This window comes from Onthophagus taurus, chromosome 11 (genome assembly GCF_036711975.1).
Source record: "Onthophagus taurus isolate NC chromosome 11, IU_Otau_3.0, whole genome shotgun sequence".
NCBI classification, from domain to species: Eukaryota; Metazoa; Arthropoda; class Insecta; order Coleoptera; family Scarabaeidae; genus Onthophagus; species Onthophagus taurus.
In genome coordinates this window covers 10614414-10620726 of record NC_091976.1, presented here as the reverse complement: position 1 = coordinate 10620726, position 6313 = coordinate 10614414, and the positions used below count along the sequence as shown (strand labels likewise).

At 31.3% G+C, this 6313-nt stretch overlaps 1 long non-coding RNA gene across 1 annotated transcript; it reads left to right on the top strand.

The window, feature by feature from the left end:
• Positions 1-4287: 4287 nt before the first annotated feature.
• LOC111416122 (uncharacterized) lies at positions 4288-5229 on the top strand. The gene is made up of 2 exons (XR_011641828.1): positions 4288-4585; positions 4664-5229. It is a non-coding gene; the product is annotated as an uncharacterized lncRNA (long non-coding RNA).
• The last annotated feature ends 1084 nt before the right edge of the window (positions 5230-6313 follow it).

The following is a 6313-nucleotide window of genomic DNA, read 5'->3' as shown; positions in this document are numbered from 1 at the left end:
TCTTATCGCATTATCTTTTTGGACTTTATTATTTTTCATATCTATTATTATTATCATTTATTATTTTTTTTTAAATATTTTGCGGGGATTTTTTTTAATAAAACTATTGCAACTCAAAAATCTGTTATATCTTTCTGTTGTGATGATCCTGGAATTTTATCGGGGTGGAGTGGGTACTCTTTGTCCCGTTCATCTTTGTTGTTCATTTTGGTTTGAAGTTGCTTAGTTCATCTTAGTTTTACAGCTTGTCTGTTATGATGTTATCTTTTTTTTTTAGTTTTTCTTTTGGGTTTCAGTCCTATGTTTTCGCTCATTCTTTTCCTTGTCATGGTCGAGTCTCTCTTATCTGTTTTCTTGACTTTGTTTGTGATGCTCTTCTTGCTTCGATGTTGGTGTGGTTTGTCACTTTAATTATTTGTTTGTCAATTGCTTTTCGTGTTATATCCTCTAGAGTTTTTGTATTTTTTTTTGATTCTTAGTAAATCGTTTGTTACGTGTTTTTCTGGGTTTGTTATTAGACGTAGTGTGCTGTTTAGTTTTTGTTGTAATCTCTTCTTGGCTGGATTACTGGCGATGTTTCACAGTGCACCGCCGTAGGCGGCTATCGGCATTATTATTAATTTGTATATTTTTATTTTGTTGTTTAGGTTTAGTTTGCTTAGATGTTTAGATTTCTAGATATCCAATCTCTCTTTTCCATTCTATTTCCTTGTTGTTGATTTTGACTTTTTCGAGAGTGGGGTTGCGGTCTTGTTTATGCACGAACATTACTGCTTCTGTCTTGTCTTCGTTGACTTTTATTTTCCATTTTTCCATATAACTTATTACTTGGCCTGTTGTTTGTTGGAGTTTTTTTAACTATTGTTGATTTCATCCTTAATGAAGTAAAGATTGCTGTGTCGTCTTGAATTTTGCTACTTTCATGTTATGTATTAGGCCAGGGTACCAAACTTTGTCAAAGGCCTTTTCTATATCTAAAAAGACAGCGCCCGTGTGGTTGGACATGTTTGGTTTGCTTATTGTGTGTTCGGTGATTCTAATAAGCTGTTGTTCTGTTAAGTACTCTTTCCTATATCCGAATTGGTGGTCGGGGATATATAATATAATATTGTTTTCTTCTGCTAGTTGTCTTATTCTTTTGTGTAGGGTTATTTCGATGATTTTGCTTATTGAAGGTAGAAGGCTGATTGGCCGGTATGAATTTGTTTCGTTTTCCCATTTACGTTGGTATATTTCATTAATATTGTTTCGGATTTCTTTTGTTATTTTGTTCAGTTTACTTTTCGTTTGTGGATGTCTTGTTCTTACGTATTCTTTTTTGATTTTTCTTTTCTCATTTAGTTTCTTTTATAATTCGGCTGGAAGTTGCATTTTTGTTGGATTTATCGTTTTCGTGTGTGTGGTCTGATTTAGGGCTTCGGTTATTCTTTCCTAAACCGTGGAATTTGAAATTTTGTACGTATTTACTACTGGTTAAGACCTTATTTTCAAGCGTACCTTGAGCTCCCCTAGCGTGCCGCCATGTTTTGCTAAAATTATTCTAAAAGTTGGTTCTTTGTTTCATTTAAGTTTGAAAATGTTAAAAATCGTTCCCGTAGATCATATCTTTAGGTAGTACGGTCAGAAATGTTCGCAAATAAAAACTATTAACCTTTTTATAATAATGTAATCCTTATTAACCATGCTACTATAGAAGTCACAAATCAAACAACAAAAGTCATTAGTTTTGCGAAAAAAATATATTAGTTTGATTGAATTAAGGTTGAAAAAATGTATGTCTATTAAGTTTGATATAATATAAATTAAATAAAAACAATACTTTTTCTGGTCTTTTTTGTTTACTGTCTGACCGGTTTCGGCTCACGCCATCATCAGAGACTTAATAATATAACATTTGATTTTAGTAACATATTAGATTCATTCGTGTTATCACTTATGGTAGCATAAATTTGCCCGTCAATCCGAGTATAATAGTGTTGATTTATATTTTTATTGTAAAGTGTTAACATTTAACGTACATTTTAATGTGTTTATACTTCATAATTTTTAAGGTCTCTGATGGGGTTTTCTAGTTCGTATATCGAGTTGATTGAGGTTATCTTAGTTTTTATTGCAACTTGGTATTTTTCCCTGTTGATTATTTTTATTTCTTGGGTTTCTTCTTCGGACTCGATTTGAATTTCCATGAGGACTGGGGAATGGTCGGATGAAAGTTCGTTTATTGTTTTTAACGTAGTGTGGTGCTTTAAGTTGTGTGAATGAATGTGCGTGGGCTTTTCTGGGACTACCACCATAAGTTCTTCTTTTTCTGCGAGATGTTTTAATCTTTTTCCGTGGTTATTTTCGACGTAGCTGTTCCAATCCTGGTGTTTGCAGTTTAGGTCTCCGGCGAGAATCGTGGTTGCGTTATTGTTGAACATTTCTTTGAATTCTGAATTTTTGAACGTTTCATTATTTGCGAGGTAGACCGAAAAGATGTCTATTGGTTCCTTTTTTGTTTTTATCCTTATTCCGTTTGAGTTTAGGTAGATGACGTCTGGTTCGGGAAGGTCTTCATATTTGATATTTCTGTTTACGATGATGGCGGTTCCTCGTTCTCGTCCTCCATCGGGTCTATCCCTTCTGTGTACGTTGCAGATTTTGATTTTGTTGTTTTGAAAACTAAGTTTTATTGAGATCTACCGTAAGATGGGGCTACTTGGCCACCCCGGGGCTATATAGACACAACGCATACGTGTTCAGTCCTGTATCACGAACGCTAGGTTAAGTTATGTTTTTGTTTCTGGTGTTTTTTTTCTTGTTATCAAAGGAGATGATGATGATACATGAATTATAAAGTGTAAGACGTGGAAAAGGCTATGGATGCAGTTCGAAAGGGGATATCAAGAAAAAGGCCGCAGAAACGTTCAAAGTGCCTCGGACAACATTAGTACGGAAGATGCTTGGAAGGAATTCAAGACCCGTTGGACATCCGACTGTTTTAAGCAAGTCTGAGCAACTGTTTGTAATATGATTAAGCACGTGACTATTAGGTGTCGCTAGTGGTCGTAAAAAGACGGTTGTAACTTGTAACGAAGTCAATAAAGAGTTAATAAAGTTAATAAAGAATCTACGTGTTATTTAATAAAATACCTATCGTGGTGATAAAACACTGTTGATTACTGAAACTTTGTTCGGTCACTTCTGTCGTTGCGAATTGGGGATTCCTCTTGACAAAGGCCGACATTTTAGATGTGGTGAAAAAATACCTAGATAAACAAGGGAAGCAGGTCAAGTTCTTCAAGAACAACAGTCCAGGTCCAGGTTTCATCGGTTCTTATCGCTCGAAACAACCTGTCCGTCAGAATCTTTTATATAAAAATACATTCCTTAATGCTTCAGTTACATTTCCAGGGGAACTTGACCATCTGACATGCAAAGTAAGAAAATGTCCCTAAATCGAAGTTTAGTGTTCAAGAAGCCCCAACAACTATAATCCTGAAGGTTAGGTTGGTATGATGAACAAGTTTCTGTTGCCCTAACTTTATTTCTTCTTTTAATTTTGAAAAATGCGCAAAAAACGTGTCCAAGTAACCCCATCTTACGGTATCCTTTCTGCAATTATCGATTCAATTTAAAGTTCCCATTTTAATTTTTATCCACTTTTTTCACTCTAAATTTCTCACTTATTCTTGACGCAGTAAGTAACTTTTAATATAATTTCATTATAGATTCATTCTGATTTAAAAAACACGTGTCTTTAGTTCTTAAAAATATTTTAATTATTAATTACATCTTTTGTAGCGTCTCTGATGATAATATTACATCGAAATATGTAAGACAAAGATATTTAAATAATAAAAAACCTGTGAAAGTACAGATTACAATTTTCATTGTAATAATTCAACAACTGGTTAAAAATGGATCTAATTGAATCTTACTATTTAAATATTATTAACTCGAAATAAATATCTAAATTAAATTAATAATTTTAAGGCAAATTAAGTCGTGCCACCTATTAATAAGATGTCTAACTATAATTGTACGAGTTTAAACAATCAAGTTTACTAAAATTTCCAAATCTTGCAAATGGAATCTCTCTTGTAATTTTTACGTTGTTATATTATTAACTTTAAATAAAAGTTTGAATTAAATCAATAATTTTTTATTTAAAACTAAAATTGTAGACAAATTGAGTCGTGCCATCTGTTAATAAGATGCCCAACTACACGTGTTTATTTTGTTTTAGTGATGCAACTGTTTTATTGATTTTCTATTGTTACCTGCATTACCTGCATGTAATAGTCATCTCATTGGTTTCGATGTTGTTTTGTTTTCCAATTAAAAACAATGTTGTTTGGAAGAAGCTTCTCTCTAAGTTTTAACAGCTTTTTCACTATGAAGTTTACAAAAATGTCTAAATGTTGCAAGTGGAGTCTTTCTTGTAATCTTTACGTTGAAAATTATCTACCAATAAACAAAAAATCGGAAATTTATTGCAAATCGATGTTCCAAAGGTGATATGGAAAATCATAATGGTGCCATGGTATGGATAAAGGAAGAATTTGTAAAGTTTTGGTTTGGATAAGGAATAAATTAGAAACGTGTATTTTTTATTAACTACAATATTACATTCTTATTTATTTTTATGTTATTGTGTAATGTAATTTTTTCTATATTTTAGGTGGAATTGTATTGTGGATAGACATTAGAGATTGGTGTGATTTGGTTAATGAGGGACTGACACCCTCAAGGAATTAATTCTTTATTGAAAATTAAAGATAAACTATGGTGACACTGCTGCAATTTTTTAATACAATGTTTACCAGGTAATAGTTAATTTTTGAAGGACTTTGTTTATAAATTAACAACATAAGATGATCATCTTGTTTTGTAGAAAATGTAGAACAGAAATTATATTATGCATAATATATCAATAGTGTTTGTACCTAATAATAACTTTATTAATTAGTAATAACTTAATGAGCAACTGATGTTATTTTTTAGGGGAACATATAATCTGATTAAAGTTGCAGCCAACCCAGCCCTTACATACCAATGTCACTATATTTATATAATATAACTAAAACTAAAAGTGTAAAACCTAATCACCTAACTGTTTAGGCACTTTAAGTCATTGTTTGGATCTTAAACTAGAAGGCTCTACAGTTTCAATATCTTTGGTATTTTGAATATTTCAAAAAAACTTCTTACTTGCTTTAAAATAATATATTTATTTGGAACTGGTTTCGAGCAGTGTTTTACTCATCATCAGCCGAATCTACATTTAAAAACATATCATATGACAGATATTCGAATATAAAATAAGTAGAAAAAATAACTCACAAACAGAAAAAATTTGTGTTTTAAAAGTTAATAAAACATTGTATTAAGTTCTTCTTGAATTTGTAAATCTCTTACTGTTCCAATAAGTCCATTTTTGGACCTTTGTTGTTTAAATGGGAAGCTATAAAGAACTGCAAAAATAAATTAAATAAATAACATAAGTTAAGAAAAAAAAATGTTATCAAAAGGAACAAAAATAAATATAATAACTTACTTGTTTCTTTGAAAATATAGTTGAGGTTAGGAAATCAAAACTACTCCATTTAAAACATATACAATGTTGTTCATACAAAGCTTAAGAAACTATCAGAACTGAAATATGTTATTAAATTAAAAGAAAACTGAATAATAGGGTGGAAACACCCACAACTCAATGTCACGACATCCAGTTCGAAATAAACAACTAATAAACAGGTTATATATCTGAAGTCATAAATCTCATGAAGTATGCGTTATTATTAAAGTCTGTAATGTCGTTAAGAATCATTTGTTTATTCTTTTTATTAACTAAACGTTATTAATGTTAGAATTGTGGTTTTCAGTTTTTAAATGTGTACAGAAAGTGGATGAATTCTTAGATAAATGTTCCTCGGCTCTGGTTTTTAAATTCTCACAGGTGATTTTATAGTCCATTTCATTCAAGACTGTCGTATTTGTGGTTGGTGTTAACTAACAACTGACCTAATTTGCTATTAGATGTGAAGACTAAGTTGATGTTTATTTTGTATGAGTTTCTTTTTAAATCCATTAGGGAGGGGTGAAAAGCTAAAGTAATGAAACAATGTTGACTTTTCTAATGAGGGTAAATGGATCTATTGACTTGTCTAGTGACTTGATTTCGCTCATATTAAAACCGTTGTTAAAGCCAATTTTTAAAATTTTCTTTATTTCTATTTGTAATCGCTAAATGAAGCAAACTTGTGTTGAGTACTATTGTGTGAGAATTAAGTAATGATGGAGTCAGTGCATGAAGGTTTTCTAAAGATGC